We start from the raw sequence: 25085 nt of genomic DNA on the forward strand, positions 1-25085 counted from the left end.
AGAATTGCTACCATCCTCATCCAAAGGAAAATTGGCTTTTGTTGCAAGTACTTTTAGAACTAAGAAGCTAGTGTATCAGATTAAGTCTAATTACTTGCATTCTTTTCCTTGCCAAAAGATTTTAAGTAAAGACAAGACTGTTGGACCAGTTTAAAAAAAAAAAAAAAAAAGGCGATACAACATTCAGGTACTATCACACCAGTTTCAGCCTCTGCTTGAGACTTCCCAGTTCACATGAGTAAGCAGGTCCCACCAACCCACCAGGTGCGAGGCAGACACGGGGAGGTCCTGCGTGTGCACAGTTGTCTGCTTCTAAGAGAGATGTTCTGACCTCTCTTACAACCGCTCCTATGACAGAAATGACTGGCAATGCTGAGGCTGAATCAAACCTCCATTTGCTGATTTGGGATTGGTTTTAATGGACCTCCTCCCTCTTTTTTTCTTTTCTTTTTCTTTCTTTTTTTTTTTTTTTTTGGTGACTTTTGGTGTCTGACTTCTTTCACTTAACATAATGTTTTCAAGATTCATCCATGTGTAGCATGTATCAATATTTCATTCCTTCACACAACCTGTCTTTGGTCAAGCCGCTGTAACAAAAACCACAGACTGGGTGGCTTACACAACAAACATTTAGTTCTCATAGTTCTGGAGGCTGGAAAGTCCAAGATCAAGGTGCTGGCAGATTTGGTCCTTGGGCTTGTAGATGGCCACCTTCTCACTGTGTCCTGACATGATGGAGAGAGGAAGCTCTAGAGGCTCTTCCTTTTCTTATAAGGGCATAATTCCATTATGGGGGCTCATGATGTCATGACCTCATCTAAACCTAATTACCTCCCAAAGGCCCCACCTGCTCATATCATCATATTGGGGGTAAGGACATCAACTTATGAATTTGGGCAGGAGACAAAATTCAGTCCATAACACAACACAATAATATCCCTTTGTACAGATTTATTATATTTTATTTATCCATCCATCAGCTGACAGGCATTTGGGTTGTTTCTGCTTTTTGGCTATTATGAATAATAATGCTATGAACACTTGTGTATAAATTTTGTGTGGACACATGTTTTCAATTCTCTAGAGCATATACATAGGAGTGGAATTGCTAGCTCATACAGTAACTATTTAACCACCTGAGGAATTGCCAATCTGATTTCCCAAGTGGCTGCACCATTTTACAATCCTACCAGCAATATATGAGGGTTCCAGTTTCCCCAAATCCTCACTAACACTTTTATTGTCATCTTTTATTATAACCATCCATCCTAGTGGGTGTGAAGTGGTATCTCACTGTGGCTTTGATTTGCATTTCCCTAATGACTAATAATGTTGAGCATCTTTTCATGTGTTTATTGGTCATTTGTATATCTATCTTCTTTGGAGAAATGTCTATTTGAATCCTTTGCCCATTTTTAATTGGGTTATTTGTCTTTTTGTTACTGAGTGTAAGAGCTCTTTACATATTCTGGATGCAAGTCCCTTATTAAATATATGAATTGTGAATATTTTATCCCATTCTTTGGATTGTCTTTTTACTTCCTTGATAACACCCTTAAAAGCACAAAGTTGTTTTTTTTTTTTTAATTTTGATTATAAATTGTTTCTTTAAAAAGCCTTTAGAGATCTGGATCCAGAATAATGTTTCTGTAACACGTAATGAATAGTTTCATAAAACTTTATAGCAGGTAGTAAAGTAATCCAGGAGAGTATTACAAGAAGAAGTTGAGAACCTAAATGACAATTAATTAAAAGGAAAAATATTTTCATGGGCAGGAAATTAATTAACATAGTTACTGTAGAAGAATAAAGGCTCTGTAATGAGTTTTGCCTTCTTTTCAAATGTGTAAATGCACATAAAGCAGTTGCAAGAAGTTTTTTATAAACACAAGCCAGAATGAAGGGGGGGAAATCGAAGGGGGAGACAAACCATGAGAGACTATGGACTCTGAGAAACAAACTGAGGGTTCTAGAAGGGAGGGGGGTGGGGGGATAGGTTAGCCTGGTGATGGGTATTAAAGAGGGCACGTTCTGCATGGAGCACTGGGTGTTATACGCAAATAATGAATCATGGAACACTACATCAAAAACTAATGATGTAATGTATGGTGATTAACATAACATAATAATTAAAAAAAAAAAAAACACAAGCCAGAAAAAAATCTTGTTTGTTTGCCTCAAAACCTAAGTGTTATTGAAGGGAAAACAGAGTTGATAACTCAGGTTAATGGATTGGTGTCTATAAATGACAAATGGCTATATTAAAGAAATTATTAACCTAATATTCTGAACCATGGCTAATGATATTTTAATCATAAAAGTTGCTCTTGTAATAAACCGTTCTGGTTAATTTCTCCCTTCTCTTTGGAATCTTTGGTAGTTAAAAAAAAAAAGCCTAAATTCAATACATGTCTGAAACTTTTCCAAGAGTTCATGCAGAGCATACAAAGTTAACAGCTTATAAATTATCCTTACCTCTAGAAAGAAAACAAACTCAAGAAACTGAGAACCTCTATGGCGGTCACTCCTGTTAAAATACTTCTTCAATATCCTTTGAGCTATTCATCTCCTTTTTTTTGAGCTATAACTGACATATGACATTCTATTAGTTTCAGGTGTACAACATAATGATTTGTTATTTGTATATATTGTGAAATTATCACCACAATAAGTCTAGTTAACATCTGTCACCACACATAATTAAAAACTTTTCTCTTGTGATGAGAACATTTAAGATCTACTCAGTGACTTTCAAATATACAATATAGTTATTATAGTCACCATGCTGAACATAATACCCCTATGACTTATTTATCTTATAACTGGAAATTTGTACCTTTTGACCACCTTCACCCATTTCACCCAACCTCCACTCCCTGCCTCTGGCGACCACTAATCTGTTCTCTGTGTATCTATGAGCTCTGTTCTGGGATTTTTTTAGATTCCAAATATAAGTGAGATAATACAGGTATATGTTTTTTCTGTCTGACCTATTTCATTTAGCATAATGCTCTCAGAGCCCATTCATGTTGCTGCAAATGGCAAGATTCCATTCTTTTTTTAGGACTGAATAATGTTTCATTTTGTGTATATATACCACATCTTCTTTATCCATTCATCCATAGATGGACACTTAGGTTGCTTCTATGTCTTGGTTATTGTCAATAATGCCACAATTAACATGGGGGTGCTTTCATTTGAATCCGTGTTTTCATTTTTTTCAGATAAATATCTAAAAGTGGAATTGCCAGATCATATGGTATTTGATTTTTAATTTCTTGAGGAATCTCCATACTATTTTCCATGGTGGTTATACCAATATACATCCCCACCAACAGTGCATAAGGACTGCCTTTTCTCCACATCCTCACCAACACCTGTCATTGTTTGTCTTTTTGATAATAGCCTTTCTAACAGGTGTGAGGTAATATCTCATTGTGGCCCTAATTTGCATTTCACTGATAATTAGTGATGTTGAGCACCTTTTCATGTACCAGTTGGCCATATGTGTGTCTTCTTTGAAAAAATGTGTATCCATATCCTCTGCCCATATTTTAATCACACTGGTTGTTTTTTGGTTTTTGCTATTGGGTTGTATGAGTTCTTTATATATTTTGGATATTAACCCCTTATCAAATATATGATTTGAAAATATTTTCTCCCATTTGGTAGGTTGTCTTTTCATTTTGTTGTCGGTTTTCTCTGCTGTGCAGGACCTCTCTGCTCTTTAGTGGTAATATTAAACACCAAGATGCACAAGTTACGGGCAAATATTTTTTATAATAATACTGTATCATCTGTATGATATCATTTGTGTAATAATAAAGTATCACTTGTATCATGCCATTGTTGCAATAATATGAAATTTATCTTTCCTGAGATTCATTCAGATTTTGGTGTACATTAGTTCTCAAAACAATTTATTTCTATTTTTTTCTGAAGAAAAATGCTGAAACATTAAATGAATCTAAATGTTAAGAACTTCATGTGAAGGGCGCCTGGGTGGCTCAGATGGTTAAGCGTCTGCCTTCAGCTCAGGTCATGATCCCAGGGTCCTGGGATCGAGTCCCACATCGGGCTCCCTGATCCTTGGGAGCCTCTTCTCTCTCTCTCTCTCTGTCTCTCATGAATAAATAAAATCTTAAAAAAAAAAAAAAAACTTCATGTGAAGTCTCATGTTAAGCCTCAGCTCTAATAAACTAGAGCCACATCTCACACAATTTGTACACCCTCCATTCTCTAGTTGCTTTTGAAAAGAATGGAAGTGCTTCTGAGTAACACCCTTTAGTGAGTGAGTTTTGATACTCTCATTGAGTCTCACCTTCCTACCCAGTGTCCCGATTCCATCAAGTCAACCATGGTTTATGTGGTCGGCAGTCTATGCCCAGAAATTTATAGGGCAACAAAAATCCTTACAATGGCGGGGCGCCTGGGTGGCTCAGTCGTTAAGCATCTGCCTTTTGCTCAGGTCATGATCCCAGGGTCCTGGGATCGAGCCCCACACTGGGTCCCTGCTCGGCGGGAAGCCTGCTTCTCCCTCTCCCACTCCCCCTGCTTGTGTTCCCTCTCTTGCTGTGTCTCTCTCTGTCAAATAAATAAATAAAATCTTTAAAAAAAAAAATCCCTACAATGGCATGTCATCCTTCCATTTTAGAACAAAACCTCCTCCACCATCATTAATGTATAGAGTTGAGATATGTTCATGTTAATTTGTTTGTTTATAAGTTCTGGAAAGAATAAGGAAGCTGATAGATGATAAGGCAAATCAGTGATCTGTTTCTATCCATCCATCAAGCATTTACTAATTATGTACTGTGTGTCCAGCATATAATCCTAAAACATGATTATTGTTCTCATGGAGGTTGTAACACAGTTGGGAAGGCAAGATAGACCCACAAAAACTTTTAGGCAGGAAGAAGCAGGCATCAGGAAGGACATGGTATGGTGTTTTCTTGCTTTAACATATTGTGTGGTACACCCATGTTTTGGCTAACCTTGTTTGCTCCTGATATTGGCTACATTGATTCCAGGTCCTTCCTGATCCTAACTTTCAGGTAACTGAGGAGAAAACTTTTGTGCCTATTACTTCCAAAGCACAATATTCCACTACTAGGTGCTCTGAATATCTGATAGGTCATTACTCTATCTACCTACTTTATGCTAGAATGGAACATAGTCCTGCCTTGTGACCTCAGTTTTATGCAGGTTTCACCCTGGCTCTGGCTTAAGATCCAGATAGGGGTCCAAGAGGGTTAAGCTACAGACCAATCTGAGAAAATTACCCATGATGTACTCAAATCACCTCTTACCACTGATGATGACCTATAGTCCTTATGCACTGTATTAGGAGGTTATTATAAGGGGGTTATTATAAGGAATTGGCTTATGGTTATGGAGGCTGAGAAATCTCACAATCTGCAGAGACCCAGGAAAGCCAATGGTATAAATTCCAATTCAAGGGCAGGAGAAGACCAATGTCCCAGTTCAGCAAGCAGGCGGAAAGATAAAAGGAGGATTTCCTCCTTCCTCCACCTCCATATTTAGGCCCTCAACTGATTGGATGATGATGTCCACCCACGTTGGAGAGGGCGGTCTACCTTTCTGAGTACACCAATTTAAATACTAATCTTATCCAGAACTCTCTCACAGATGCATCCAGAAACAATGTTTAATTGGGTCACCCTGTGGTGCAGTCGAACTGACACATAAAATTAACCATCGCACACACACACACATAAAATTAACCATCACATGTACCCTACTCTTCCTTCTTTCATAATGATTTCTCCCCAGTCTTTGATGCAAATGACCCTACATGAGCTGAGCCCATGATCTTTCCTCCAAACACATCCATTCTGACTGATAACTGAGATGTTTATACTAGAATCCCCACTACAGTATTTTTTTTTAGTTTAGGACCTGCCACAGTCAGACTTCTTCCATCCATCCAACCTTACTCCCTTTTGCTATCTGTAGTGGGTTGATAGTGTCTCCTCCAAAAGATATGTCTAAGTCCTAACCCCTATGATTATGATCTTTTTTTGGAAATAACATCTTTACAAATGTAATTAAGGATCTTTGGGTAAGATTACTCTGGATTTAGGGTGAGTCCTAAATCCAATGATTGGTGTCCTTGTGGAGAAAGGAGAGGGAAATTTAACACATGGAGACACAGGGGAGAAGACATGTGAAGACAGAGGCAGAAACTGGAGTAGTGCATCTATGAGCCAAAGAACACCAAAGATTGCTGACAAACACCTAGAAGCTAGGAGAGGGGCATGGAATGGTTTCTCCCTCAAGGCCTCCAGAAGGGACCAACTCTGCCAACACCTTGATTTCAGACTTCTACGCTCCATAACTGTGAGAGAATATGTTTCTATTGTTTTAAAGCACCAAACTTGTGGTAGTCTGTTATAGCAACCCTAGGGAATGAATATTCTAGCTAATAGTCTCCTCATTGTCCCTGAAATATATCATCCTCTTTCCTATCTCCATACCTTTGCTTAATTATTTTCCCATCCCAAAATGCCATATCCTTCACCTTTTCATTTATCCTTCCCAGCCTTCAGAGCCTTTCTCAATCTTACCTAGTCCAAGCAACTTTCTCCAGCTGTTCCTACCCACTTACATTCTTAACTGTCTATGGTGATATATACTATATTCTATCTTCCCCTACAAGTTAAGTTTCCGTGACTTGTTTTCCTAAAGAAAGAGAAACTTCCATGAGTACAGATTCCTATGCTGCACCCATATAACCTTCAACTAGTAAGCACTTGACAAAGACATATTCAGTTACTCTGTATCAGTGTATAACCCAAGAGAATGGGGTTCACAGCCACAGCACCACTAATATTAAAAGCAAAATCTCAGTGATCTTACTGAAGACTCACTCCCAGGCTGAATCTATTGTAGCCCAATTCAAATAGAATGAATGAGACTCCAGGTCATTCCCCTGAGGTGCTACTCAAGGCTGAAATTCCACTCCAAAAGCTGTTACTGTCACCCTATCATTGTTTTGTGAAATAAAAAGGGGAACTACAGAGGTTCCCACAGCAAGACTTTATAATTCCTATAGCATCACAGTAATTAGTGACACTGAAGATTATTGGTGCGTTTAGGTTGCAGAAGGCAGAGGCTGCTGAAGCTTGGTATTAAACAAGTGGAAAATAAAATGAATGAACCAGACCTCAAGAAAAACCTTCAATTCCATCTTCATGATCAAAGCATGAATGAAACATCTTCTCTGAGTAGAATGGTCTTGAATGGATATTTGCAAATTATTACATTTCTTCCTTCTTTAGTCCCAACCCATTTAGACAAATTTATCATCACCATACCTTCTCACCTTTGCATTTTCAGGACTCCCAAGTAGGAACCCATGACCTTCCCTATAAAATGCAGGGAACCTGAGGTCTTCAAGTGCAAAGCTAACCTTGCTCCAGGAAAGGACTTAGAAAGGAGTTATGGACCAGCTGTCAGAGATGCCATTAGGACAAGATGCACAGCAGATGTTTCTCCCCTGGCCTGTCCTGTTAATACAATATGAGCTGTAATGTGACTAAGTGGGTGGGATTGGGAGGACACCATAGAGGACACATTATTGAGACATAAAATCTTCATGGAAGTTTCCCTCTCTGAGTCAGCCTTAGGCCAGGACATTGCCTGCCTCCTGTGGTAAAGTGGAATCCAAGTGGTCCATAAAATCTTCCAAGATCCTGCAAACCAAGCAGTCCTTGCCTCCCCCAAATTATCCGAGAATCCAAAGTGGTGTTGCTGGGTGATACAACTCTTTCACTTACCACCAAAACTAGCTAAGCAAGGATTTCACATCCAAGCTCCACAAGTCCGGTAGAGAAGACTCCACAATCCATCTGCCCCTCCACTGGCCTCCCCACCACCCGCTGCAGCCCCTGGAGCTGCAGAACTGCCACAGTGATCTCAAATGATTAACCCAGGTGCCAGTGTTTCTGCAAAGTGCAAGTGTTCCTTCTGTATTTTATGCTTAGTCAGGATGAGTTCCCAGGAAAATTGAGTCTCAAGACACTCTCATGTTCTCTCTCTCTCTACCTCCATCTCCTTCCCTCTCCCCTTCATGCTTTCTATCACTCTCACTCTCATTCTCTCTCTCTCTCTCACACACACACACACACACATATTTGAAAGGCGAGGTTTGGCTCATTATTTCCTTTTCCATAATTCACATTCCCTCAACAGGTTACCAAGCATCAAAAAACTTTCCTAAGACACTGGAAAAAAGCACTGGCCTCTTTTCGCGCAGATGTGTGTAACATGCAGGGCCCTCTTGCTGGGTCTGTGGGTACACTACACACATGCACAGAGCTGGCAGGATGGCTAACAAATGCCACCAACCACCACCTTGTTCGGTCTTCCAGGTCTTCGTAGAAAACTCTATCTCAGAGACCTACAGCATTTTCCTGAAATCCGGTCTCTACTGTTAACATTCCAGGGTCTGCAAATAATTTTTGTACATTCCAGAATAGTGGTTCTCATCCTGGGATACACATTAAAATCACCTGGGAAATTTTATTAAAAAGGTGATGCCTGCCCACCCTAGAGATTCTGGTTTAACTGGCCAGGGACACAATCTCAGATCAGGGGAATTAAATGTTCCCAGGTGGCTATGATGTATGACCCAGGTCAAGAGAACCTGGGGAAAGGAGCAGGTCAGTCCTAGCCTCATTTTACAAATGGCCCACAGCCTTTATGTAAATTCATATTTGCAAATAAATTTGAGAGGCACATGAAATGCTAATTACTCTCACCATAAGTATCTTAACCCTGCTTCTACCCACCCATTACAACTATTTACTTTTCAATTATGGTCAAAAACAAATATTAAAAAATATTTTTGTAAACAACATTGTTTCTCCTTTCATTTACTGTCTCAGTAGGAAGATGTTAACTGTTAGCATTGCATTAGATACTAAAGAGAAAAAAATATACCATTAAGGGACATCAGAATGTGTTCCTCATATAATCTCATCCCTCATTCACTCATTGTTATTCAAATTCAAATTCAAAGCAGGAGAGTCATAGCTTTCCTATTTTGTGCAACTGTAGGCTATTTTAATTAGAAGCAAGCACAGTTAATTATCTGAAAGGTCTTCCATTATTAGAAGCAAATAGTTTCTCCTAAAAATGCTAATAAATAACACCGTTACATGACGTATGGTCATAAGCCTGCTCCAAGTGAGGACAAGGCCAGTTTATCAGATTTTCCTCTGCCTCATAAAGTTCTCTGCTCTTTCAGAGCCTGCAATTTAATTGCAGAGAGAAACTATAAACGACCCTGCAGAGGGCATGAGGAAGAATTAGCCATCATCTTTATTTATGAGTATCCTAAACAAAGAAGCTAGTAAATATGGTTACAGTCAATGTCTCCCAGGCCACACCAACTGGAGGGTAAAAATAGGGTCACCATATGTTATAAACAGGATTTGTGGCCTTTGTTCTCCAACAACTCTGCCAAAACTCTGGTCCCCTCTTAGGTAAATCTCAAAGAGTGCTGGGAGCCTTCAGTGGGTACAAGAACTCTAGTTTGTATTTGCCATGAATAGCTGCCTTTTTCCTCTGTCCTGCCCAAGCTCACAAACATGACAGTGCCTGTCTTGGACGACTACAGGGTTGTGAGCTACACGATTACAACTCACTCAAGATGACAGCACCTGTTCTCAGACTGCCACGGCCACGCTGTGAAGGGACAGACTTTACCCCTGGAATGACTGCTATCTCACAGGCGATCGCCTTGCCCTGGGACTTAAGCACGACTCCATGGAGTCTGGGCCAGGGAACAATATGGTTGAAAGGCATTTGCTTTATTTAAAAATCATCCCTCTTATCCCTCCCCTCTGGCTTTGGTCCATTCTCCTAGAATCAAGCATGTGTCTTTATTTTCTCTTACCACATTTTTTAGTGAAGATTCTCCAGTTTACCAATTCACCCCCCTTACTCCTAGTCTCCATATGTATTCATTCACTGGTTCATTCATTCATTCACAGCCTATGCTAGACATTGTTGAGGATTCAACAATGACCTGGACAGATACAGTCCTCTCCTCACAGACTGAGTGCCACAAGCAAGTTGTACGGTAGGGAAGCTCAGGATGCTGTGCACACACAGAGGACGGGCACTTATTTGTATCATCAAGGACAGGTGCTCAGAGGAAAGAAATGGCCTCAAAACTCAAACTTAACAAAAGAGTAGGAACTCAGGCAGTCAGGGCAGAGCAAGAACAAGAGCACAAAGAGAGGGTTGGGGGATGGGAAGAGGAAGGGACGACTCCAGACATAAAGAACATCATATACAAAGCCCCAGAGGTTAGGTAGAACATACCAAATTCCAAAGATAATCCCAGAAGTCTCACTTCCACCAAAATTTTAAATTTCTGCTCCAACAGCTTGTAACCACAAGGGCTTGATCTCCTTTTTCTTTGAGAAGGTTTTAAGTAAGGACAGGCTCTTAAGTCAGATGAAAATAGAATTGCCAGATTAATAACAGAATACCTAATTAAATTTAAATTTCAGATAAACAACAACAATTTGGGGGTGTAAATATGTCTCAAATATCACATGGGATATACTTATACTAAAAAGTATTTGCTGTTTATCTGGAATTCAAATGTAACTGCTTGTACTGTATTTTTATTTGCTAAGTCTGGCAACTGTAAATCATGAAAATGACCACATTCACTGGAAAATCAATTGGAAAAAGAAGAGATAAGATTACAAAAGCAGACATCAATGGTAAAAACATAAAAATGCAACTCACAGAGAAAAAGACTACAACAGGCCAAGCAAATTTCCTTGTCTGAATTCTAAATAACTAAAACCCATGAGAAGGCTCTACAACAGCAAGTAGAGGGTTTGTTGCCAGAAGCACTTCATAAGAGCAGGATTGCCAAGAAAGGATCCCTAAAACTGAGTCCCCAGCACCCTAGTAACCATCAGCTCAGGCAATGAACCCGATACCAACAGGAGACCTGCAGTCATTGAAAAACAGGGCCAGCCATCCCTGGATTCCTGGTCACACACAGCCATGTGGTGACTGCCTCAGGGTTCTTGAGAGTTCTGACGGGTGGAAACACAACTAAATGCATGTGCATTTGTCTTCTGATGTCTCATTATAATGTAGTCCAGTGCCCATATTTCAGATCCAGTCTCAATATGTAGGCCTTACCTCTGTCTCAGCAGGAAATGGTTGATAATCAGCATGTCCTCGGGGAGATGAACAGTTTACAGCAGCAGAAAACAAGCAAACAAAACAAATGGGGAATAGGGAGGGGAAAGGTTTTCTGCTTTCTTAGTCCTGATCTAAAGAACAGTAGTGTTTGATCAATAAATTAAATAGGAAGGAGGGGAGTCATAAATAAAAATTTCTGGGTCTTTAATGGCTCTGTAGGACTGGCTTTAGGGCTGTGTGTGTGTGTGTGTGTGTGTGTGTGTGTGTGTGTGTGTGTGTGAGAGAGAGAGAGAGAGAGAGAGAGAGAAAGAGAGAGAGAGATTAATATGATGGACACAAAAGAATGGAAACAAAATATTCTTATTCTGTTGCAATATCCATAAAATTGTTGACCTGAAGTGGAAATGTATTAAATTTGAGGACAGACAGCAAAATCAATAAATTTCATAAAACTGTAGTGAACACCAGGTGTTGAAAGTCTTACCAAAGCAGACAGCTGCTTCCATCTCTAAGAGACAAGAGAGATATACTCTCTCTGTCTCTCTCTGTCTAGGTCTGTCTCTCTCTCTCTCTCTATATATATATATATATGATAAAAGACACAAAAACAAGAAGCATTAGAAGTTACAAAGTGCAAATGCACAGCCCCTGTTTTCAAATCAAGATGCACCTTCATGGTCTATTATCCATTTATTCCTCACCTCCAGTCTTCTGCTCCATGCCCCTAAAATTCCACAAGGACCTGTAGGTCTCAGTTCTCCACATTCAATCCTAATCTGAAATTATGGTTTGGAGTCCAGCTTTGAATAGTTCAAATGCCTAAAAGCCTCTCTTCTAATTCCTCACCGCCTTCAATCCATTCTCTCCCCCAATAAACCTAAGTATACTCATCCCCAGCCTTCAGATGGAGACAGCCTCTTCTTTCCAAAAGCAAACAGAACAGTAGGGTGAGTCATGCAAGTTGATCTTCCCATCCAGTTCTTTATATCACATTAAAATAAAAAACAGGTTTTGCTCATAAGTTTTATATTCATAAACTTGAATATATATTATAATTATTTACATTTAAAAAGTTGGATTTTTTCTGGAGATATTCACAAAATATAATTAATAAAAAGGAACGTTAAGCTTTGCTTTTATGCAATAGTGTAAATTAGAGGTGGGCCATGTTAAAAATTATCTCAGATGGACCTTCTAATGAACAAAATTTGCTGCTATGTTTTTAAATAAAATCATCTAATGCAAAGTAAACATAGCCTGAAAATAGGTAGTTATTCCCTATCCTTTTCTGCTTTTTTTTTTAAGAAATAGTTTTCTTATTTCAAAAACATTAACAAAAGTTTGGGAAAACAAAAGCACAAAGAAGAATATTTAAATCACATATAATTCTACCCCTTAGAAGTAACCACCATTAAATAATATGTTGGTATTTAGCCTCCTAGTCTTTGTTTTTTATTTACATGATGTTACTATAAAATGAGATCATCCTGTGTTTATTGTTTAGTAACAACTTTACCAATAAACATATACACAGGCAACATGTTTACATCATTAAAGATATTTCTAAAACACATAGGTAATTTTTAAGCACTGTAAATATTTCATTGCTTAAGTAGAGATGCATTAAATTTGACAAGTGAAAACACTTGTTATTTTGTGATGTGCCTTAATTTATTTAACCAATCCTCTTCAGTTATTGAGGACTTAGCTGCTTCCCTCCCACATTAGTTCTCTCTCGCTTGCTCATGATCTCACTCTCTCACTCTTTCCCCTCCCCTATCAGCAGTAATATATGTAACATCCCTGTAGCTAAACTTTTTGCATATCTATTTCCTTGACATAAATTCCTAGAAATGTAATTGCTGGATCAAAGGGAATTTACTATGATTTCTGAGCCAAATGTTTGTTTTTCTCCTGTTATTTCCTAGTATTAAGCAAGAGCCCCACATGGGTCTTTTCAATGATGCATGCAGTTTACATGCATGTCTCTTCTTGTGCGATTCATTTACAATTTCTAATTCCATCCTACCAAGTGACAGATGTTCAGCACATGTGTATTTAATTATTTTTTAAAAATAAGAGTCATTGAAATTGTCTTATGCTGACAGCTCCAGCCATTTCTAGTTCATTAAACTATATCATAAAATTAAATCAATTCATAGAAGCAACTTTATATTGTAAAGCCAAGGAGCTAATTCTGTCCAAAGTAATATGGAGAACTGTATTATTCTTAATTCTAAAGCCAATGAACTGCAGGCACACACAACAACATGAGTGAATCTTATAGGCTTTATGTTGAGCAGAAGCTGAACAAAAAAGAGTACATATTTACGATTCCATTTTTGCAAAGTTCAAGAATAAGCAGAACTAATAGAGAGGGATAGAAGTCAAAATAATGTTTACTTCTGAGGAAGGTAAATAGGAAGGATGATATTGACTGGGAAGCAGCCCAAGGGGAGCCATCTTGAGTGTTGGAGATATTTTATCTATTGGTGTGGATGATGGTTACACAGGTATACATAAAAAACTATTAAAATTTCCATGGGGTGCCCAGGTGGCTCAGTCAATTAAGCGTCGGACTCTTGATTTCAGCTCAGGTCATGATCTCAAGGTTGTGAGATCAAGCCCTGCATCAGGCTCCATACTGGGTGTGGAGTCTGTTTGAGATTCTCTCTCTCTCCCTCTGCCCCTCCCCCCACACGAGTTCTCTCTCAAATAATCTTCAAAAAAAAATTTAATTAAAAAACTATTAAAATTTACATATAAAAATTGAACAATACACTTAAAATTTGTGAACTTTCATTTCATATACTTTACTTTTATATGTTACACCTCAATTTTTTTAAAACTTAAAAAAATCTAAGTTCTAAATCAATGATTTACATATTACAGATTACGTTTCCTAGGGCTGATATGAAAAAAAATACCACAAAGAGAGTGCCTTAAAACAACAGAAATTTATTATCTCGCAGTTCTCGGGGCTGCAAGTTTGAAATCAAAGTGTCAGCAGGGCCATGCTCCCTGTAAAATCTGTAGGGTAATCCTTTCCTCGCCTAGTCCTAGCCTCTGGCAGTTTACCAGCAATCTTTGGCGTTCCCTGGCTGATAGATATATCACTCTGATCCTCTGTCTTCACATGACCATGTGCTTATAAGAACACCAGTCATGTTGAACTAAAGGCCCACCCTATTCCTGTATGACCTAATCTTATCTAATTATATCTGCAGTGGCCCTATTTTCAAACAAACTCACATTCTCAGGTACTGGGGGACTAGGACTTCAACATATATTTTGGGAGGATGCAATTCAACCCATAAAATTTCACAATATTCTTTTTAAATTGTCTTTCAAAAACTTAAGTTCTGCACCAGGAACCAAAATGAAGAAAATGGTATCTGGCAGGGTTTATATGAGAGTTGGCAGTGAACAGACTGCATTTGCAAGGAGATTCCTCAGGAAAGCCTCAGTTAGGACTACAGATTTGTTCTTAGTTTCCAGAGTATATATCAGAGGGAGGAAGTATAATTACTTGTAAATAATTACCCAAGGGGAATTTGAAGATATCAAGAGAGAGCTCACATAAGTACTAACACAGTGTATGTAGCACTTTTGACATTTTAAGATATGTTATGCTCATTGTTTTCCTGCATCAGCCAGCTGGCTGCCCCAAAGGAAGTTTTTGTGGGACAGAAAACAGAATCAAACAAAGCAAAATCCATAAATGAGCCTCTCTGGATTTTGTGTTTTAGACTGAGGAGAAGATTAGATGTGCAGATATAACATTTGGACAAAAATTTGGAGGCGAATCTCACCCCTGCCCCTTAGATGTGAGAAGGATTCTTTCAGCCTTGGGATATAAGAAAAAGAGAAAGGGAGCCTACTTTCTGATTCCTAGGAGAGCCAATGGGATTGGGAGTGTGGTTGTCAGATGCCAGAGAAGGAATACTACAGCAGAAAAGACCATGGACATCCTCACAGATATTTCTCTGCCCTAGGTGAGGTATAGCATCAGCAGAGAGAGTTTCAGGGTCCTGGGGCCATGTGGAAAGTCAAAGGTCACCTCACTAGAGACCTACAAAAGCCAAGGACCACATGGGCCCCTTACCCAACACACAGGAAAAAAAAGTGATTCATTAAATTGATAATGAAATCCAACATAGTTTATCCCCATTTAGAAGACATTTAACATAAATAAATGCACAAATCAGAAAAATATATCCCTTGTCAGATCACACACTGTGATTTTTGGTTCAGATATCATGGTCACCTAAAAAATCCAGCAAAAGGGGAAAATATTAAATGGTTCTAAATTCACCAAGAGGGACAGGAACTAAAATTGGATTTAAGCTGAAACCTGGAACCAATGATTTGGCTTTTATTAACTGCTCAGTTCAGATCTAAAGAAGAAGAAACAAGAAGTATTTGACATGCTGTCCAGCATATAAGAGTGCAAAGGGAACTCAGACCAACAATGATTGGTTAAGCCTTGTCCACAAAAATCAATATGGAAGAAGAAAGCAACAGATGGGAAGCAAGGAGAGATGCTGTGAGAAGCATTTCAATGAGTAGCAGGTCATGTCTTGCTACTTCTCTTAAATCCATCTGCCAACATTAACCATGCATGGTTCCTCAGCTGTAAAAAAATGCATTCCACTAACAGAATGACTTTTAGAAGAATGTTGATTGAAAGTAGGCATATTTATACATACCTATACAAGATTATGCTATCTTTAGCAGACAGAACTGGTCTGTATCCATTTGGTTTGTTCATTATTAAGTAGTTCTACCTACCCATTGTAGCACCACTGAATATTTCTGCCTTCCACCTGACCTCGTAGATGACTATGATTCCTGAACCAAAATTGGGAAAATCTGATCTGACAAAGAAGCTTTTTTCTGATTTGTGACTTTAATATATATGTTATATATATTATAATTTATAGGAATAATATATATATTCCTACAAATGAGGAACAATTAGGTCAGATTTGGCTAGAAATTTAATGAATGATTTTTTTAAAAGAATAAAATTACATGAAACTGAGTCTCGGCTAGAAAACCCAGGACATATGGTCATCATACGAGGAAAACTGAGCTTTGTAGAGGAGGGAGCAGCCGTCATCTGGAAACTGTCCCTTGCTTCTGGCAGCACAGGAATTTGCCTCAGGAAAATTGATCACCCTGTGAGCACAGGGCCCAGCTCAGCATCCTGCGCCAAGGAAGAGCTAACTATATCATCTAGTGATGATAATGAGAAAAGAAGGATTCCACAGGCTGAAGCAGAGCATTTACTGGGATCCGGTTCCCTTCGACTGCATTCAGATAGCCCCAGATCTGCTGTCAGCAGCTCCCTATGTGCTTCTTTCCACCCCTAAGTATACTCGTGTTGTTCTATGGAAGTCTGAGGTTTCTTTCCAACAGACCTAACCACGAGACGGCCTTTTCTGTGTGTTTGCCAATTCTGTTAGTTACATCTTGTCCCTTGCTTCTCAAATTAATTCATCAGCAAATGAACATTTTGGCCAGAGCAAAAAGAGTAAATATTTCCATTTCTAAAACAGTAGAAATCATCACAGAAAATAAACATTATTTCCATTCATTGATTACCCTCCACCATGTACCTATGCATTGACTTTTATTTTATTTTTTTAATTTAAAGTCAATAACCAACATATAGTATTTGACTTTTAAAATAAATAAGCTGATTTCTTGGTTGAGGATAACAGTATAACACTTCATAAATCATGAAAAAATAATGGAAATTTATCATTTTGGTGCTATCCAGGAGACGTGACAACATCTAATAAAATAGCCTCTTGTATGGATGAGGAACTTGAGTCACAAAGAGCTTAAGGCAGCAGGTCTCAAACTTGAACGTACATGAGAATCACAGACAAGTTGACATCAGGACCTACTGACAAACGAAACTCGACTCCAGCGTCAAGACTGTTTCAGAGGGTCTGGATGGAAGGGCCAGGAATCTGCTTGCAGGAGAGTATTACCTACATATCTAACAGCCACCCCACATGATTCTGATGCATGTAGTATCTAGAATGCACTACGAAAATATATTGAAATCATCCCCAGGGTCACACAGAAATGGCAGAGTCTCAGCTTAGACTTTGAGGACTATGTTGAGAGGCAAGGAAGGTGTCATGACCCTTGGGACTGATGCTCACTCCTCTGCCCTGTTTTTCACTGTCAGACTGCCCTCACATTTGTGTGAAGCCATCTAGGCTAATGATTATATTGGGATTAAAATCTGAATGGCACATTGCAAAATATTCCTCACCATTACATACCTCACCATTCTTAGATCCCCATAATAAATATTAGGTACCTTTATTACCTTCATTCACAAAAGATTAAAATGAGGCTCAAAATAGTTAATTAGTCCAAAATCACACAGCAAGAAAGTACTACGGCCATACACAAACCCACATTTTAGGCATATAATCCTACTGCTTCCCTGAAGGGGCCAAATGCAATGGATCAGGCTTTCCTACTTGAAATTTTGCCACCATCAAGTTCATCCAATTCCTTTCCTCGTCCTTCCATCAGTCAGTGAGTGGTATTTATTTGGCACCCACTGTGTGCAGAAGGCCAGATACAGGAACTAAAACAAAGTCCACAATTGTTTTTACAGGAGTTCAGGATACTCTCGGGCCTTAGCATACTTTTCATTTGTATCACTTTGCTCTTTCACTTCTTCAGGAGCACATCTGGACTTCTGAATAGTGTTAACAGTGGGTTACAATAAAACATTTTCCAAATTGCTTCCTGATTTGTATTCAGTTTTTAAAGCCCAACATGGTTTGGGATGCTATCTAACTCATTCTAAAAGAAGAACCAGGGATTCTCTTGAAAATAGAAATTTCACTTATAATTGAAACCCCATCGCAAAATTCAAAGCCTTTTCAACTGAGTATTGAATGACCTCAAACTAGAAAAAAAATATTGCATACCCTGAGGCACAAACACCCTCTCCAGAGCCCATCCTGCTACCATCGCCCACCATCCCAGTACCACCCTTGTCTAGTCAGTATAAAAGAATTGGTGGGAGGGAGTGAGGATTTTCCAGAAGTCTGTGGAGAGTGTTTTGGCTTTTCCCACCCCTCCATGACAGGGAGGGGCAGTATAGCTAAAAGAGAATGCTTTGTAATATGAAGATTTATCCCAGCAGTCCTCACACTGTGGACACCAGGCTGTCTCCCAAACACTATCAGGGGGTTCACAAGGTCAAACTCATTTCATAAAAATCCTAAGACATTAGTTGCCTTCTGACTGTTGGTATTTCCACTGATGATGCAAAAGTGAAAGAGTAAAAGTAAAAGAGATTAAAACCACTAGACCCTTCACACAAATGAAGATAGTGACACCAAACTTACTAGTAGTGGTGTATTCTTTACCTCCACACACTCACAGGAAGGGAAAAAAGGGTTCACATAAGACTGTCCTTGATGAAGGAGTAAAAATTATTAATTTTACTACATCTTGTTGCTTGACTACATGTCTTTTTAATATTCTACAAGAAAATGAATAGAAATACAGTTAAGCATTTTAGCTGCCCCATACTCAAGTACGTTATCTTCAGGAAAAATACTTGTGTGATTGACTTGTGAGCTGAATTAGCTGCTTTTTCATGGAATACTGTATTAGTTTCCTATTGCTGCTATAACAAAATATCACAAACTTGGTGTCTTAAACAACACAAATTTAATATCATATTTCCGGAGAACAGTAGTCTGACACAGATCACCCTGGGCTAAAATTAAGGTGTTAGCAGTAAGTTCTTTCTGGAAGCTCTAAGGAAAAGAAATCCTTTTTTTTTTCCTTTTCCAGCTTCTAGAATCCATCTGCATTCTGTGGTTTGTAGCTTTTTCCTCTATTTTCAAAACTACAAGGATAGCATCTTCAAATCTCCTGCCTCTTTCTGTTACTTAAAGGAATTTTGTGATTACACTGGGCCCACCCTGATAATTCAGGATAATATCCCTATCTTAAAATCCTTAATCACATCTTCAATGTCTCTTTTGCCATGTAAAGTAGTAGAGTCACAGGTTCCAGGGATTAGGACATCTGGAGGGGGGGGCATTATTCCACTTCCTACTGACACCATTTTTACTTAAAAGAATGAATAACAAAAAATTTAAAAATAAAAATAAAAGAATGAATTACAGACAAACTATGATTATTCAGACTTGGGTATTTGGCAGGTATTTTCTTTTCTTTTTTTTTTTAAGATTTTATTTATTTGACAGAGAGAGACACAGCTTGAGAGGGAACACAAGCAGGGGAAGTGGGAGAGGGAGAAGCAGGCTTCCCGCGGAGCAGAGAGCCGGATGCGGGGCTCGATCCCAGGACTCTGGGATCATGACCTGAGCCGAAGGCAGACACCTAACGACTGAGCCACCCAGTCGCCCCTTGTCAGGTATTTTCTTAAAATCAACAAAGTCAGGGCACCTGGGTGGCTCAGTCATTAAGTGGCTGCCTTCGGCTCAGGTCATGATCCCAGGGTCCTGGGATGGAGCCCCGCATCGGGCTCCCTGCTCCATGGGAAGCCTGCTTCTCCCTCTCCCACTTCCCCTGCTTGTGTTCCCTCTCTCGCTGTCTCTCTCTCTGTCAAAAAATAAATAAAAATCTTTTTTAAAAAGTCAATAAAGTAAGCCCACCACTTCTATGAAAATAGCTCATAGTATTTTTTACCAAAGATAAAATACAAGTAAAAATTAGAATGTTGGAAGACTTGTGTCTACTACAATGAACTTAGTTTCTCAATATTTAAGGACTTTTCTAATAAAATTGGTGGTGTGATTTTTTTTTTTCACATTGAATAATGAAACATGTCCATCTTTGGAAGATCTGATTAGCTAAGTGAACCAATATTTTTCCCAAGACCACTGCATGCTATTACAAAATCACTCATAGGTAAATAACTATTCAATGTACAAGAAGTATAATTGGATTTTAATGCAGAGTATGAAAAGTTTGCTGGGGTTTTTTTTAAGATTTTATTTATTTGAGAGAGAGAGAGAGCATGGGCAAGGGGAAAGGCAGAGGGAGAGGGAGAAGCAGGCTCCCCGCTGAGCAAGGAGCCCAATGAGAGACTTGATCCCAGGACCCTGGGATCATGACCTGAGCTGAAGGCAGATGCTTAACTGACTGAGCCACCCAGACACCCTAAAAGTTTGTTGATATGATTTTAAATTCCACATTACAACCAACCTTTAAGAAACTACCACTTTCAAATTTTAGTGTAGTATTAAGGACTACTCACAATTACCTGAAGAGGCCATTAAAATACATCTCCTTTTCCCACTGTGTATCTACATTATGCCAGATTTTCTTTGTATGTCTCAATTTAAAAAAAAAAAAATCACAACAAATTAAATACAGAATAAGATTTTAGAATCCAGTTATTATCTATTAAGCTAGGCGTTAAAGATATTTCCAAAAATAAAAAATAAGGCTACTCTTCTTACTGACATTTGTTTGGGAAAATAGTTATTTTTCATTAAAAATAATTGATTAAATTGACGTGTAATGGGTTTGTTATTGTTATTTTTTTTAGAGATTTTATACCTACCAGAACGGAAACAGAAATGAAAAGATGATAGAGTAGAATAGAGAAACAGTGAACCCTAATCATGATTTTAAGTAACCCTGAGAAATGAAATTTGAACAATCTTCTCAATGGCCTGTCCCCAGTGAGAGGGGATCTGAGCACAAAGCCAACTGAAGGGGATTGAAGAGGTGTAGACAGGACACTGTGCAATAGGTGTCCCCCTACCAGTCCCTGGGAGAACCCAGTCAGGTTTCCCATGAAGACACCAGTCCTTGCGACACCTGCCACAGAGAAGGCATCAGCATTTGTTCAGGGTTAGCTAGAAAGGTAAGGACAATCAACAGAGTGTGACATCTGTTCCTTTCCTTCTCTTTTACCAGGGCCCTGATCCCTGATAAAAGGGTGGGAGAAAGAAGGACTCCAATATTGTGAGGCATGGAAGTATTCTCACTCAAGCAGATGAGTCTTAAAGCCACTTCGGTTAATTTTTCTTACTAATCCACAGCTCCTGGGATTTCTCAAGAGTTACACAGAAAGAGACTTCTCAAGTGATAATATTCAGTAGTGTCTCCCTGGAGCATCCTACTGAAAAGGATTCTGAAGCCACACCTCGGCTTTGTTTGAAAAAGTCTGGTAGTTCATTAGTAATGGTCAGAGGAGAGGAGAGTGGTAGGATTTATCCTTCATATTTCTTACCCTGATGTAATCCTTTGACCTTAGCCCCAGATGCTGCTCTTGAGGGAAGCTAAACCACTTGTAAACCCTCCAACTGAAAACTTGGACCCTTCATCCTTGCCCCACTTCCTGACCAATTCAGCTTCTGGTCCAAATTTCTCACTTGGTGATCATATTTAACTCCTAGTGACCCAGAGATATCGTACCATCCAACAAGCACTACTGGTTCCAAATTCAAGGGCAACAATTGCCCCTTTACAGTTGTGCTTTAGGCTAATTCTTCAGCATGTTCTGAATACCCAGACCCAAAAAGGAGATGGCAGAGGTGGACTTAATTTCCCCAGAGCAGTGCTATACAAACATTTCCACCCCTAGTGACCAAGGAGCATTAATTTTTTACCTCCAAGGCTCTGATCATATCACCACCAGCAGTATCATAGTTAACATTTGTGGGTTTACTACGTGTCAGATATTAAGCTAAGCACCTCTAATGTTCACCTTTAATGCCACATTTCCTAGAAGAGGAAACTGAAGGGTAAAGAGGTTAAGTAACTTGTCTAGGTTTTTGTTTGTTTCTTTTTTTTTAAGATTTTATTTATTTATTTATTTGAGAGAGAGAAAGGATGAGTGAAGGGAGGAAGAGAGGGGAAGGGAGGGGCAGAGGGGGAAGGAGAGGGACTAGCCCACTCCAGGCTGAATACAGAGGCCCAGGCGGGGCTCCAGCTCACGACCCTGAGATCCTGACCCTGGGATCATGACTTGAGCTGAAATCAGGACCTGGATGCTCAACCGACTGAGCCACCCAGGCACCCCAGTAACTTGCCAAGGCTTAACGAGGTTTTAAGTGGTTCACCTGAGCTCAGAGATTGCACTCTAAATATTACATTTTATTGCTTACATCTTGAAAATAACAGCCAGGCACAATAGTGTCCTATGTTTTTAAATCATACAGATTACATTATCTACTCTACAATAAATCTGGGTGTTTTAATATGAAACTTATATTATTTCCCAAACATCTTAGTAATGTTGGTACTCCCATCAGGACATGACATATTTATCCTGAGGCTCAATATTCCTCCTGAGATGCCGGTACAGTGTGAGAGAAAGAGCACCAGGGCATTTGATTTTGCTCTACCTATATCTGATGATAAAGTGTGTGAACTCAGAAAGATGATGTTATCCTCCACGCATCCAACCTACATATGAGACTATGAACAATAGGGCGGAGGGCTCAAAAAAGAAAAAGGGGCTAGGATACTCTAGGTAAAAAGAAATAGAAAAAAAATTTTTTTTTCGTTTGAATACTAGATATGCAGATTTTTAAAAAGATTTATTTATTTTGAGAAAGAGAGAGCAGGGGAGGGTCAGAGGGAGAGGGAGAGAGAATCCTCAAACAACTCCTTGCTGAGTGCAGAGCCTGATGTGGGGCTCGATCCCAGGATGCTGAGATCATGACCTGAGCCAAAATCAAGAGTCCGCAGCTTAACCGACTGAGCCGTCCAGGCACCCCTAAATAATAGATATGCAGGTGGACAGCATTTGAAAATTACTCCACTTTTCTTACAGGGAAAAAAGAGGAAATAGTCATCCTTAGTAATAAAAAGCCCATTAAGTCAGTTCTATAAAAATGGTCATGAAAGTAAATAAGGTTTTACGCTCCAGGCTCTACTTCTTATTCCTTAGTCCAAGAACCCAGAGCCTTTGTCCTGTCATCTATCCTAACATCACTGACGCATGTTTCACATCTAAGTACTTGGAGGTAAAAGTTTTACCTCATCTCAATCCTCATACGCCCAAACTTATAAGGTTAATAGCAACAAAGCATTGTGTAGTGAGCCACACATAATTATAAGCATAAAATAACACACAGCGTATGTCAGCAATATATCCTATACTGAGGCCAAATTTCCTAAAGGTCAGTTCTCTAGGGATAGAATTATACTGTATCTATCACATAATGCAACATTGCATACTTACAGTTATGTGTCATCCCTTAAGGCATGTGATGTTAATCTTCAGTATTTGATGAGTGACTTTCTGAAATGTATATAATTAATCCTCAACATATTATGTGTTAGAAACTTGGCCAATATAAAGCTAAAACCTTTACTCAGCTTTAGCCAGTGACATTCTATAGACAAAAATAATCAAATCAACTAACAAACCAGAATAGCAGTTGTTTTTCTTTTTCTATATTCGGGAGTGCAGGAATGTTGTCCCATGAACAGAGGTGGTATTTTGACTGTCGTACCAGCAGCATATTGTCTTGCATATTCTTCTCCTCTATGCAAGTTGTGAGCCAATGTCAAACTTAAGTAAACCTGAGGCCTGAAGCAGGAGGCCAAGCTTGCTTAAGTAGGAGGAAAGCAAAATCACATGTGTGATCCCTGCTCCCAGCCCTTGACCAGCTGCAGAGTCCAGGCCCGAACACCATCACAAGGAGAGCTGGCTCTCAGCTCTGCCAAGTCACTAGTGCCATTTTCAATAATGGCCAAGGGCAGGCCTGCCGCCAGGGAAAGCAAAAGAGGAACAGGGAGCAGCAAATTCAATGCTGACCATGTTGTTCCTAGGCAGAAATGTGAAGAAGAAAAGTAGGTCTTCAGGTCACACCTCCTCTCCTCCCATCCCTTCATTAGCTCACTTTGCACTGCTGGGGAGCAAGTACATATGTCACTTTGTCAACAGATGCCTGGGTAGCTGACATGCACCTTCACAGCAGTGTATTCACTTGCTAGGTCTGTCACAACAAAATAGTACAAACTGAGCAATTTAAACAACAGAAATTTATTCTCCCACAGTTCTGGAGGCTAGAAATCTGGGACCAACAAGGAGACTCTGTTCCATGCCTCTCCCCTAGACTCCAGTGCTTTGTTGGTGATTTTTGGCATTTCTTGGCCTATAGATGCATCATTCTGAACTCTGCCTTGATATTCACCTGGTATCTTCCCTGTGTGTGTGTCTCTGTCCAAATTTTCTCCTCTTCTGAGGTCACCTGCTATATTAGATTAAAGACTCTTGAGAACATGTTAAATTAAGGGGCTACATCAAAGAAGGTGTTGCCACTTCAAGTCACAAAAACACTTGTTCCTTGCTTTGTTCAAATGGCAATTACCGGGATGCCAGGATGTATGTAACTTTGTGCCAGTCCTGGGTCTTTTGCCCTCAGTTCCTTTCTTAGCCTTCCTCTCCTCTGCATTCTACCTCAGGCTTTGTTCCCCAGGATCCTGTGGAGCTGGATTATGGCCACATCAGGCCAATGGGAGGTACTGAGAGTAGACTGAGTACAAGAAGAAAGAAGAAGCCTCTCCTCCTCACATGACTTCCAGCAGCTGCATCTCTTCCGGAACACAAGTTTCCTCTGGACAGGTCCAGCCTTTCTCTAGCTTCTTCCACATGACCTGACCTCCTGAGCACACTGCATCCCCCTTTTGTCCCTCCAGTCTAAGGGTGTTAGTGGTTTTTCTGGGTTGTCTCACAGACCCTATTTGGTTCCAGTTTCCCTATCCCTACTTTAACTAATTGCCTGGATTAAATCCCCTCTTTTAGGGTCTGAAAGCAATGAAACCCCAATAGCAATGAGCTCTCTATATGTCATCCTCCACTAAAAAGAGTTAGAGATATGGCTGATTTTAGGGGCATGGCA

At 39.4% G+C, this 25085-nt stretch overlaps 1 protein-coding gene across 2 annotated transcripts in view; it reads right to left on the reverse strand.

Annotated features, from left to right (window-relative positions):
- IMPG2 (interphotoreceptor matrix proteoglycan 2) overlaps nucleotides 1-25085 on the reverse strand; it is a 233472-nt gene that overhangs the window by 94141 nt on the left and 114246 nt on the right. The gene's annotated exons all lie outside the window — the stretch shown is intronic.

This window comes from Mirounga leonina, unplaced genomic scaffold (genome assembly GCF_011800145.1).
Source record: "Mirounga leonina isolate KUSES-001 unplaced genomic scaffold, KU_Mleo_1.0 Mir_169, whole genome shotgun sequence".
Taxonomy (NCBI): Eukaryota; Metazoa; Chordata; class Mammalia; order Carnivora; family Phocidae; genus Mirounga; species Mirounga leonina.